At 41.2% G+C, this 13,733-nt stretch overlaps 1 protein-coding gene across 11 annotated transcripts in view; it reads left to right on the plus strand.

The window, feature by feature from the left end:
* The first annotated feature begins 265 nt into the window (after positions 1 to 265).
* Positions 266 to 13,733, plus strand: part of tpk1 (thiamin pyrophosphokinase 1) — a 380,881-nt gene continuing 367,413 nt past the window's right edge. For 2 of the 11 annotated variants that reach the window (XM_073054377.1, XM_073054375.1), the window contains exons 1-3: positions 473 to 564; positions 1,217 to 1,298; positions 12,867 to 12,943. The gene's annotated coding sequence lies outside the window, so the exon portion shown is untranslated. The other 9 variants (XM_073054376.1, XR_012100005.1, XM_073054378.1 and 6 more) reach the window with 9 other exon arrangements.

A 13,733-nucleotide genomic window follows, 5' to 3' on the forward strand; every position in this document is an offset into this window, starting at 1 on the left:
GTTTAACTCGTCTGGCTTGGAGTGTCGGATGTACTGAATTTGTGTTCACAGAAACAGGTGAATGCAGAGAAAAGTAACACAAATCAAACATTTATTGCAAAAGAAACAAACTGCTAAAGCTGGAGGAAATCGGGGGGGGGGGGGTGGGGAGCAAAGTCCGTGGGGCAAAAGGGGCGTTGACATTTCGGACTGAAAGCCTGCATCAGGAATCCACTGTCTCCGGTGTCGCCACGAACGTTATTTTGAAAGTGCTCGGAACTGCCCAATTCACGAGCCAGTTTGGACCGAAGTCAAGAGGTTGGGTTTGATGTGCGCAAAATGCCGGTGGACGGCGCTGTCGAGATTCGATAGGCTGAAGGCGCCTCTTGCATGTGCGGCACATTCTTTGACGGGCGTTTACACTAACCAACCGGCGACGGGAAGTGGTGCGGCGTGGCGCGGCGTGGCGTGGCGTGGCGTGCGGATTGTAAGTGGAGGGGGCTGCTGGAGCGGGGTGCTACCGGAGGGGGCTGCTGGAGCGGCGCGGTGCTACTGGAGGGGGCTGCTGGAGCCGCGCGTAGCAATGCAAGTGAAACAGGGAGACAGAATGTTTTGGGATCTCTTTTGAGTCGAGTGTAGGATCTGGAGTGTCGGGGACCACCCCCCCCCCCCACACCTGCAATAGCAATAAAAATGAAAAATATATGCTGGCGAATGAGTCCTAGCGTTGATTCTTTATGTACACTTTGCACTGACAGTCCTGCTCTGGAAATTATAGCTTGTTCGTGATCTGTGACCCTCAGGTGCATCTCGGAGTGTGCATTTCCTGATAAGTTACTGGTGAAAGTGCACTGCTGGCATTCCCTGCAATGTGCCTGCTGTTGTCCCTTAGTTTTGGTCTCCCGATAAGGAATTTACACAGTTGGTACCGTTTTTAGACCTTCCCTTAACTTGCTGAACGTTGCATTAATTCATGACACGTTAAATTTCTGCTTTTATAAAACTGGCAAAAGCAAAATATTCCAGTTATAGCCGATGGCCGATGTGTTTGTCGCCTTTTATTAAACTAACATGTTAGTGTTTTTTGCATGTGTGAAGCATTATCTAACGTAATGTGTTTAGAATGAACTTAGTGTGTTTGTAATGAGCACAATATTTTATATGAATTCCTTAATCACATTATTGAGGGACAATAGAAATTTACTTATAACACAGATTTCACTTTCTGTTCCCTTAGTTCTGCCTGACTTCGAAGAATCAACTTGTCACTTCATTCCCTGGCTCAGCTCAACTCCAGAACTCTCTCCTTCTTGCTTCAGGTCTGCTTATTCTCATAACTTAATTGTTTAAGTACATGGTGAAATTGTTTTCTGACAAGGTTTTAATGTCAAGATTTAGATTTGAGATTTATTGACAGAAGTCAACAAAACTTTAATAAAACTTTTAACTTTAAAGTTAAGTGAGTTTATTGCCATGTCCTTGAATATGGTAAGGTATTGATACAATCAAAAAATTACTTTCAACCATATCAAGGCACGTGGGTTCAGGCATCACCAAATAAATTACTCAGGACAGTGAATAAAGACAAGTCCATAGTATTATAAAAATAAAGACAAGTCCATAGTATTTGAAGAGGTAGTGTTGCACAAGTGGGATTAAGATTGGAGAGGTTGATCCAAGTCTCATATAGCTGTAGGAAAGTGGTGATGTGGGACAAGTCTCCTGCTTGTGGTGAGATCTGGGTGATGGATGGAGGTCCTTGATGATTGCTGCCACCTTCCTCGGGCAGCACATCTCATAGATTCTGTCAGTGGTGGGGAGGGCCTTGTCATGATGCCCCCGACTCTTGGTAGCCTCCTTTGTTGCTGTGTGTTGGAATTGCCTTACCAAACTGTGATACAAACAGTCAGAAAGCCTTCAACAGTAGATATTTGTTAGAATATTTGGTGATAAACGAAATCCTCAAAGTTCAAAGTAAATTTCTTATTGAATGTATATGTCACCATAAGACATTCATTTTTTGCAGCTGTTTACAGGAAAATGAAGAAATACAATAGAACTCATGAAAAACTATGTATAAACAAAGACTGACAAATAACCAATGTTCAAAATAAGTCAAATTGTGCAAATTAAAATAAATGAATGAGACTGAGACATGGGTTGTAGAGTCCTTGAAAGTGATTCTGTAGGTTGCAGAGTCAGAGTTGAGCTGAGTAAAGTTATCCACGCTGGTTCAGGAGCTGAATAGTTGAAAGCTAATAACTGTTCTTGAACTTGGTGGTGTGGGACCTAAGGCACCTGTACCTCCTGCTTGATGGTAGAAACGAGAAGAGAGTGTGGCCTGGAACGTGAGAGTCCTTGATAATGGATATTGCTTTCTTGTGGCAGTGCTCTTTATAAACATGCTCAATAGTGGGGAGGGCTTTACCTGTGATATCCTGAGCTGTATCCACTACTTCCTATACACCTTTCCATTCCTGGGCATTGCTGTTTCCATACCAGGTCTTGAATGCAACCAGTCAGAATAGTCTCCGACGTGCATTTATAGAAGTTTGTCGAAGTTTTAGACGACATACAAAATCTGTGCGAACTTCCAAGAAAGTAGGTGATAGCTGAAGCCAGGTGAAGGTGAGATCGGTGGGGGAGGGGGGAAATTTCTTGCTTTGTGGTTGCTTCTGTGTGCTTGGCCCAACACAGATCATCTGACATGTTAACATCCACAAACTTGGAGCTGCTTATTCCCTCCAACTCTGATCTACCGATGAGAACTAGCATGTGGCCTCTCAACTTCTCCTTTCAGAAGTGAACAGTTTGCAACTGCATGTAGCCTTTATATTTTTTCTAGTTATGTAGGTTAGGCATATAAATTACCAGTGCTGAATATTTGCTGTTTTGTAAGTCACTAGTCTTTGGATTTAAATTAGTGTGTTCACAAACAAGAGGGAAGTGATTTCTTTGTTCCAAGGTGTTGTTGTTGACATCTGCATGGGCCACAGCTATGCCTGTCTTTTCACTGGCTGTGTGGAATGGTCCATGTTCCAAGCCTTCACTAGTAATGCTTCTCTGCTCTTTCTGTGCTCAATTGACGACTGCTTCATGCACCCATGTTGAGCTTGTCACTTTCATCAACTTTGCCTCCAATTTCCCTCCTGCCCTTAAATTCACTTGGTCCATTTCCCAATCTGTCTTTCTCCATCTCTAGAGATAAACTATCCACTGATATTTTGTATAAACCTACTCAATCTCAGAGCTTTTATGATTATACTTCCTACCACCCTGTCACCTTTAAAAATGCCAGTCTCGTTCCTCAGTGCTGCAAGTGTATGAAGTGACACACTTGTCCATTCAGCTTCTCCCTCACCTCCATTCAGGGCCCCAAACTGTTCTTCCAGGTGAGGCAATACTTCACCTGTGAATCTGTTGGGGTCATCTACTATACATGATGAAAACCAATGTGGATTGAAGGACAGCTTTGTCGAGTAACACTCTATTTGCAAAAAGCAAGATTTCCTGGTAGCCAACCATTTTAATTTCAATACCCATTCCCTTTCTGACATGTTGGTCCATGGTATCCTCTACTGCCTTGGTGAGGCCACTCTCAGGTGTTACGTACCCCGTAACTGGGTCACTTACCAGCAAAGATAGAGAGGTCTGAAGTCTGATGGTACTATTTTTAAAAGTCTTTATTTATAAAGGGGCACAAAAATAAGGTTAATACAAACATTCAGATAATATACGTCGTCAATACTCAATCTAAAAGCGCGGGTATAGTAATAATCATCAATAAGAAATAGCTCTATCGTTTGTCTAGGGGATAATATATTGTCCGATGGAAATATAAAAGTCACTCAGTTCCTGCAGGCTTCAGCCTTTGGGGACCACTGGGTTTTCACTTGTTGGAGAGAGAGAGATTTGTGAGAAAAGAAACTTGCCCGGGTCTTTTGATGAGGCCAAACCGTTGAGTCGGGGGAGTTGGTTCCCCGTTGTTAGTTCAAGAAAATCGTTTCTGTGGTACCCGCCACCGGCTCCCAGGCAAGGGAATCGAACGCACGTGGCTTCCTTCAAATGGCTGCCCGCTATTACGGGATCGCTAGCGTGTCTTCTGGTGCGTCTGAGGGGCCGTCTCTACAGCCCCTCTTTTATCTTGACTCGCAGGGTAGTAGATGTCAATCGGGTTGGGGGTGATGCAATCTCTGTCTCAACCAGCCCACTTTGCCCGAGGGCTTGCACGTAGTCTAGTCCCCAATCCACAAATGTGTCTCCAAGAGACAATGGCCAATGTCGTGTTATTGTGCATCGCCGGGGAACGAGGCATCCGGCACGTCTCTCTCCCATTTCCTGGGTCCACTGACCCACCCCCCCCCTTAGTACTCTTGCGATTCTCACAAAGGAGGGCGCTGCGGGCATAACACAGGTTAGAGGAGGAATACTTCATTTTTGCCCTTTACTATTTATCTCCCAACTTCTCACTTCATTTCCCCCCTCCCCTCGCCTCTTGTTCTGGCTTCTTGCCCCTTCCTTTCTAGAGCTGATGATGGGTCTTGGCCTGAAATGCCAATTGTTGATTCCTTTCCATTGGTGCTGCCTGACCTGCTGAGTTCATTCAGCATTTTATATGTGTTATTCTGGATTTCCAGCATCTGCAGAATCTCTCGTGTTTATTGTTTGTCTTAATTTTATTTTGACAAACTTACAATTTGTGTAGTAGCATAAAACATTATTTAAAATGTTAAAGCTTTGAATGTAAATTTAAAAGCTTTAATGTGCTGTTTTAAGAATGAGCTATCATACTGCTATTCAAAATACATTCGTTTTGAATATTAATTCACCGATAACGTATCTCCTTTGGAGATGGTAGCATTTGGAAGCCATGCCGTTGATTTTCTTTTGTCCTCAATCGTTGATGTGAAAGTGGGGGAAATGGTAGTTGTGTTGCTTATGACTTCTGACTGTAAGTATGCTGATTCTGTTCAGGATTCTAACATGATGTTTGATTTCTAATAAGTACCCATTGAGCCATTCAGTCCAACCATGAAGTAGCGGTAAATCACAATTCATCATGCCTCTGACAGATCCAACATGTGTTTTTTCCATTACAGTAAAATGAACCATTTCATTTAACTGTTCTCTTGCTACTAAGATCGTGAAAGAAATTTGGAATCTCAGAATGCTTCAGCATAGTTAAATCTAATAACTATATGATTAAAATTAGGTTTAAGTAATATAGTTTTTAATCCAGATTATTTTAACATCCTGTTAAACAATAACTGCATACTTACAGTCAGGATATTAAGCCTTCCGCCGTTCCATGGAATGCGTGGGTTTTCTCTGGGTCCTCTGGTTTCCACCCACAGTCCAAAGACATATTGGGTAGATGAATTGGTGGTTGTAAGTTGTCCTATGATTAGGTTAGGGTTAATTGGGTTGTCGGGGGTTGCTGGAGTGGTGTGGTCAAAGGGCTGGAAGGGTCTACTCAGTGTTGTATTGCTAGATAGAATGGCCTACTCCATGTTGTATCGCTAAATAGAATAAATAAGATGAACTTTTGAAAAAGTATGGCTTAATTAGGGAGAGCCAGCATAGCTTGGTGTGGGGCCAGTCATGTCCTACTAACTTGATTAAATTTTTTGACAGGGGTGATTGATGAAGGTAAAAATGTAGCTGTTGTGTACATTGATTTTAGTCATGAGATGCTCATCCAGAAGATTAAGATGATGGGATCTATGATGAATTGGCCATGTGGGTTCAAAACTGGCTTGCCCATGGAAGACACAGGGTAGCAATTGAAGCTGGAGGCCTGTGATTCGTGGTGTTCTGCGGGGATCTGTACTGAGACCTCTGCTGTTTGTGATGAATATAAATGACCTGGATGAAAAAGTAGATGGGTTGGTGAGCAAGTTTTCAGGTGATGCAAAGATTGAGGGTGTTGTGAATGACCTAGAGGACTGGCAAAGAATACAGCACGCTATAGATCGGTGGAGAAATAGCAGATGGAGTTTTACTCGGCCAAATGTGAAGTGTCGCACTTTGGTCAGTTAAATGTAAAGCGAAAGACCGTTAACAGTGTTGAGCAGAGAGATATTGGGGTCCAAATCCATAGCTCCTTGAAAGTGACTACGTAAGTTGATCAGGTGGTTCAGAAGGCATATGGCAAGCCTGCATTTGTTAGTCAAGGCGTTGAGTTCAAAAGTCAGGAAGTTTTGTTGCAGCTTTATACAACGGATTAGGCCGCATCTGGACTGTTGCATACAGTTCTGGTCACCCCATTATAGGAAGGATCTCAAGGCTTTGGAGAGGGTGTTGAAGAGGTTTATCAGCATGCTGCCTCAATTAGAGGCATCTGCAATAACGAGGTTTTCCTTGGAGTGACAGAGGGTGAGGGGAGATCTGATGGAGATTAATAAGATTATGAGCTGCATAGACACAGGTGACATTATCTTTTTTCCAGGGTCTAGTACCAGAGAGTATGCATTTAAGGTGATGGGTAATTTCAGAGGAGATGTGAGGGGTAAGTTTCCTTATGTGGAGAGTGATGGGTGGCTCGAGTACATTGCTTGGGATGGGGCTAGAGGCAGATACATTATGGACTTTTAAGAGACATTTAGAATAGGCACATGAATATGAGGAAAATGGAAGAGCATGGACATTGTGTAGAGATTAGTTTAGCTGGGCTATTTGATTTCTTATTTAATTGGTTCGGCACAAGGTTGTGGCCGAAGAGCCTGTTCCAGTGCTGTACTGTTCTGTGTTCTAAGCCAGCAGAACTAGTAAGGAATAAGGTAGCATGTTTTAATATATTGTTCTGGGGCTTCGGGGCACCATAACCATCAAGCAAACCTGAGACAGAGGGTGAGACCACTGATGTCTCATAAATCTTTAATAAACCTATTTGCTAGTATTTGTAATTTGACTACATTTAAATAGAATTTCTTTTCACTAAGTTTTGGAGCATGCTTTTCGTGTTAATGCTTTTGCAGCTTCGCCTGACGGGGATTTGTCAGCATTGAAATTGCTGTGGTTCTTTTTGCAGAGAACACACAGTTCCCTCCTTGGGGCACAGGAGAAAATTGGAAGAGGCAAACTCCAACAAATCAGATGGGATGATACTGATACAGAACTTGATGACTTGTTGCTGAAGCAGTATCTGCACAAGCGAAAGAAGCAATTATTATTAATCATCCAACTTTGTGGACAATTATCATAAATATGAGGCCTTGTGTATCGGCCAGTGATGTATACAGCCACCATTTTGGAATGATGCTTACAAATTAAAAAATGGAATGAAGTTTTCTGATCAATCTATGCATGCGTCTGCCTCATTGACAAGTATTTCCATAATTCACTGGCTCCAGGCTGACTGAGTGAATCTTTTCTTCAGCTGTGAAATGCTGCCTTTCATTGACCACTGCCAGTCAGCCATGATGGAATCACCCTGGGAGCCTTCCGTTGTTCATGAATCCACTAATTAGCACAATATGTTCCCCTCATTCTATTTATTTAATACTGCTATCATATTCTTCTCCAAATTTCTTCTTCTTGCCATCAATTAATTCTTTTCTGACAGTTTCCTCCTTTTCTTCCCTCACTGTTTGCATCAGATCATAACATTGATTGATGATACATCGATACATTTTGGATGTTAAGGGAATTGAGTTGTATGGAATTACTGCAGGAGGGTGGTGGTAAGATAAGAGATCAAACGGGATTCTAATTGGGTGGTTGGTGACATGATCTTTTTTAGCTTCTATTTCTGAGATGCTCTCATAACTAACCTGGGCAGCCTTGCACTTTGAGTAGGTTAAAGATACAAGAGAAGTTCAAATGAGAAAATAGGAGTGGAGTTGAGAAGCATTGATATTGAGAGCCCTTGAAGGGGTAATTTTGAATTACAGGTTATAATTGGAGAGGATAGATGAACCAAAGACTTTATTGATATGTTAAACTGTAGGTCAATGCATAATTTATATATATATATATATATATATATATATATATATATATATATAAATAAGTATATGGTTCTGAGAATATTGGATGTGAAGATTTTCTGCATTCAGTCAGAAGTTCAGAGGATCCCAGTTTAATTGGGACATAGGTTAATCAGGGTGCCCATTTATTTGACAACTCTTATAGAACAAAAACTAACTGAGAAAATATCCAGGATTCCCCTTCATTTATTTAGGATTGTATGCCACTTAATTGGGTCAGGAGAATATTGCCAAACACTTTCTAACTAGCATCAGCCATGTGAATTTGTGTGGCTGTTTGACATTACACTGTGCTTAGAGCGAACATTCTTCAAGTTTTGTCAGTTACGTGCATTTGAGTTCAAAAAGCAGTGATTTTGTCATTGATAGTTGGCAAGAAATAAGCAGCAAGACAATTCAGAATTGTTGTGCTCTCTGTGGTTTTAAGCATTCAGGCTTGGAGAAGCCAGAAACAATTTACCGTAGATTCCGGATTTTAAGCCGCTACTTTTTTCCCACATCTTGAACAGCTTTGAACTCTGCGGCCTTTAATACGGAGCGGCTAATGCATGGTTTTTTTTCATGCCGCCAAAAACATTTTGCCTCGTAACAGTAGACCAATAAAATTGATGAGTAGTTCACAGAGGTCCAATGAAATTGTACGATAAATCAAGCGCACTTTCACAATTAAATTATTGTAAATCAGTCATTTGTACTCCCCCTCATCAACATGGAAAACACTCGAAGAAAAGCATTGTGCTGCCTTTATGGCAGTTATTTAGTTTATAATATTTTCGCTTAGTAATTCATTTGTTAGTTAAAGTTAGAACTGTTTTAACTATATTTGTTTTCTGTACTACATCCCGGGATGCTATGACGTCACACCCGGTTTCGCCGCGTCTTGTGGGAAAAATGCCGGTTTGCGATAAACGGGAAGGCGGGGGGCGAGCGGCGGAGCGAAAACGCTGCTTTTAAGTTAAAGGCGATCAATAACTTTTCCTGGTAGGCTGCAGTATATATATTTTTTACCAGTCGTTAGGAGATATTGGAATGTTGTTCAGTAAAAAAGTATACGCAACGTATATTTAAAAGTAGCCGCGTTACAGGCACGGTTCGAAAAAAAGCATTTGCAATATGTATTTGTTTATGTTACCATATGGATTTAATTAAAAGTTAAAAAATCCTCACGTGTAATATCTTTCTGTGTAAATATCTCATATCACAACGTGGGACACCTGCGGCCGAAAATCCGGTGCGGCCGAAAATCCGGTGCGGCCTGTACAAGTACAAAATTGATTTTCTTTCTAAAATTAGAGCCAGCGGCTTTTAATCAGGTGCGCTCTGTAGTCCGGAATCTACGGTAACCACTTCCACAAGTTAGGACCAATGAAGAATTTGAAGGTACTGCAATCATTTTGAATGTTACAATGAAAATGATGATTTGGAGGATACAATAATTGAAAACATTGTATAAAAGCAGACTATTATCTGCACTAGGTGTCTGTGCTGATTTTATTTACAATTAATCAACACAACGCTGCAGTACACTGGATGAATTCCTCCATCTATAGCTATTAGGAACTAATGTTTTATAGTTCTATAGTATTATTGATAGTGTTCTAATTTGTACTGTATTTCATTTAAATACACAATTTGTTACTCAGTTAAATGGTAGTTTGTCTTTTTTGTACGTTTGTAACAATTTCCATGAAATTAGAAATCGGGACGGCTGTTTAATTGGGCCAAAATGTACTGGTCCCAATGTGTCCCAATTAACTGGAATTCGCTGTATTTTAAGGAAATTTTAACATGGCAGAAGCATGGGATGTAAAGTGCTGCTTATGATGTGCAGTATGTACCATTGGAGTATCTGTGTTACTCGTCTGTTTTATCTTCCTGTTTCTTAAGCGCACTTCTTTGCTGGCTGGTCACCAATATGACATATTTCAAAATACTTCATAAGCACTGCTCGATAATGTTCAATTAAGTACTTTACCTTTATTTATGGAATAAAGTTGGTCTCATTTGGTAAATCCTCTGCTTGAAATGGAGAGCTTCACAAAGTTTTTTTGCCCTTGGCTAAAGTTAACATTTGAGATTCCATAGATGCTGCCTGACCTGCTGAGTTCCTCCAGCATCTTGTGTGTGTTTGGATTTCCAACATTCGCAGATTCTCTCTTGTTTGTAAAATATATAAGAATTGGGTTTATTGTCACTGACATTTGTTGTTTTGTGGCAGAAGTACAGTGAAAGAAATAAAAAAAATCCAGTGATATACAATAATAAATAAATAATGCAAAAGAGGAATAGTGAGGTGGTGTTCACAGGTTTATAAACTATTTAGAAATCTGATGACGAGGGGAAGAAGCTGCTCCTAAAATGCTGAATATGCATCTTCCGGCTCCTGTACTAATGGTAATAATGAGACGAGGGCATGCTCCGGATGGCGGGGTCATTAATGATGGGTGCCACCTTGAGTCACTACATTTTTGGAGGTGCCCTCGATGGTGCCCATGATGGAACTGGCTGAGTCTACAATCCTCTGCATACTCATTTGATCCTGTGCTTTGGAGTCTCCATGGACTGGTGATGCAACCAGTCAGAATGCTGTCCATGTATTTCTGTAGAAATTTCCAAGAGACTTCAGTGACATTGCAAATCTTCTCAAACTCCTAATGGAGTGGAGCTGCTGCCATGCCTTTGTGATTGGGTCAATATGTTGAGCATAGATAGATCCTCAGGTCTTGACTCTCAACAGGAAGCTGTTCATGCAGACACCTCAATGAGGGCTAGTGTCTGTCCTTCGGTGAATTTATAGATGGTGTTTCGGCTGTGCCTAGCCAAAAAGTTTTGAGAGTAGAGCAGCAGCTAAGCACGCATTCTAGATGTGCACCTGTGTTGACCATTAGCAACAAAGGTGTTGCCCATCAATACTAACTCTGATCTCCCAAGGTGGATGTTAAGGATCTCGTTGCAGTGAGAGGTAGAGAGACCTAGATTTTAAGAATGTAAGGACATATGTTCTGAGGCTTGTTGATTAATACTGAATGGATGGTGTTGAACACAGCTGTAATCAAACAGCAGACTGACATATTGCTGCTGTTCGAGTGATCCAAGGCCAAGTGGAGAGCCAGTAAGATTGCATGTGATGTAGAGTTGTAGAGGTAAGCAGATTGCAGCAGTTCCAGGCTCCTGCTCAGGCAGGAGTTAATTCCAACAAGGATCAACCTCTCAAAGCACTTTATCACAGTAGATATGAGTCATTTAGGCAGCTCACCAGTATAATTGATGCCCTTTTGAAGTAGATGGGAAACCTCTGATTGCAGCAATGAGAGTTTGAACAGTGCAGCCATTTGGTTAATGTATACCAACAGACCTGATGATAGAAGTCAGATCACGGTTGAAGTTCAAAGTTCACATGGCTCTGGTAATGCAAAGTGGCAAAAATACTTTGGATTAGTGATATTAAGGAAAACTGCTGTTAAAATAGGATGTCCTAGCTTCAGCCACAGAGATTACCCTTACCTATGAAAGTAAGTACAGTTGAATTACTATATCAGGTTATTGTGGCGCTATTTGATTTATAAATACCTGGACACAGCTTGCTTTGTTGTATATTGTGGGTGTGAATGCTGTTTGTTCTGGTTATTGCTGTTTTGCATTATGAAAATATAGAAAAAGTTGCTGTTTATTCGTGACACCCGCCAAGTGAAGGAAGGAATCTAATTTTTATTAAAGGTCTTTTTGTTGGTGTTCCATCTTTTATGGCCCAATATCTGGAGGAATGTCAGTTAGATAACCTTAACTTAGCATAATAATAACCAATGCACAAACACACAAAATGGAGGAGCACTTCAGGTCAGACAGCATCTAAGGAAGTGAATGAACAGTTGATGTTTTGGTCCGATTCTTCAGGATGCGAAAGGAAGGGGGAAGATGCCAGAATAAAATGGTGGGAGGAGGGGAAAGAAGATAACTGGAAGGCGATAGGTGAAGCCAGGTGGGTAGCAAAGATAAAGGGCTGGTTGGGAGGGAATCTGATAGGAGAGAGGGAAAGAGATGTGGACCCAGGGAGAGGTGATAGGCAGGTGAGAAGAGATAAGAGGCCAGAGTGGGAAATAGAAGAAGAGGGGAGGGGGAGGGAATTTTTTTATATCGGAAGACAAAATTGATATGCATGCCATCAGGTTGGAAGCTACCCAGATGGAATATCACGTGTCATTCTTCCACTCTTATAGTGGCCTCATCTTGGGCCAACAGAAGGCCATGGACCGATATGTTGGAACAAGAATGAGAACTGGAATTAAAATGCTTGGCCTCCGGAAGTTCTGCTTTTGGCGGATGGAGCAGAACTGCTCAACAAATCGGTCCCCTAATTCTCGATGGGCCTTATCAATGTAGAGGAGGCCGCACTGGGAGCACCAGACACAATAGATGTCCTTGCAGATTCAGAGGTGAGGTATTGCCAAACCTGGAAGGACTTTTGGGGCACTGAATGGAGGTGAATGTGCACTTTGGTCACTTGCAGGAATAAGTTGGGGAGGGACGAATGGACAAGGGAATCCTGGATGGAGGGACCCCTGTAGTAAGTGGAGGGGTGGGGAGGAGGTAAACAAATGTTTGGTGGTAGAATCCCTTTGAAGATGGTGGAAATTGCGGAGAATGATGTGTTGGAAGCGGAGGCTCATGGGGTGGTAGGTAAGGACGAGGAACTCTATCACTTAAGGCGGCATGAAGATGAGGTGTGCATGGATGTTAAGGAAATGGAGATGTGTGTGAGGGCAGCAAATTTCTTGCATCTGCAGACTTTCTCATGTTTATAATAATAACCAATGTATACTTTTCTTATCAATTTTTAATATTGGTGAAGTTAGTGACAAATAATTTAAATCTGTCCTCATTGCCTTTTGAATTTACCAGGTGAAATAATGAAGTCAGAAATCTGAGGAATTGAAAGTCCAGTTTCCTGTTGCATTTGATGTGTTGGAATACTAAAGGTAGGCATTTGATAAAGGTCTTCACCTTGAACCCATGTTTGGATGCTCGTGGCAAATGGTTGCCTGTGGTTTTGTTGCCATTCTGCTGTAGCCTTTAAACACCATAGAAATGTAAACAGTATGTGACTGGGATGGGAGGAGAAGATGGAAGTAAAATCCAGGGTAGACAAGAATTAACGCTGTGAAATGTTGTCAGCTTCATTTGTTTACTGAAGTAAAATCTTTACCATTGAGAAAATGCTTTTAGCTTTAAGTAGGGTTACTCTGTTCATTTAAAGAAAAGTCTGTTTTTCTCATGGCTTTGACAGTATAATAAAAATAACATCCATCAATCCAAAATGTATGGCAGTACAGTTTATTAACAAAACAACTTTGTGTCATTTGTACCAAAAATATAGAGACTTGTTTTTGCTCAGAAAAATCTTATTATGTCAAACTTTTTAAGGTACAAATCTGATGCTGAGCTTCAGCCTTGATGGTTATCCTGTGGGTTGTAAATAGTAACTGTTGCTCAGCTCTCTGCCTTTAACTACTATTCAAAATGTGTAACTGGACATTTTGCAATGCAGCTACATATGTTGCATTTGTTTTCAACTTGCATTGTCCTGCCATGGCTAAATTCAATAATTTGAATATAATAATGCATCACTCATAGAACATTGAAGATAGAAATCTACAGCACATTACAGGCCTTTGGCCCACAATGTTGTGCCGACCATGTAACCTACTCTAGAAGCTGCCTAGAATTTCCCAAGTGCATAGCCCTCTATTTTTCTATTTTTCACGTACC

The sequence above is a fragment of the Hemitrygon akajei genome, chromosome 8 (genome assembly GCF_048418815.1).
Source record: "Hemitrygon akajei chromosome 8, sHemAka1.3, whole genome shotgun sequence".
In the NCBI taxonomy this organism is placed as follows: domain Eukaryota; kingdom Metazoa; phylum Chordata; class Chondrichthyes; order Myliobatiformes; family Dasyatidae; genus Hemitrygon; species Hemitrygon akajei.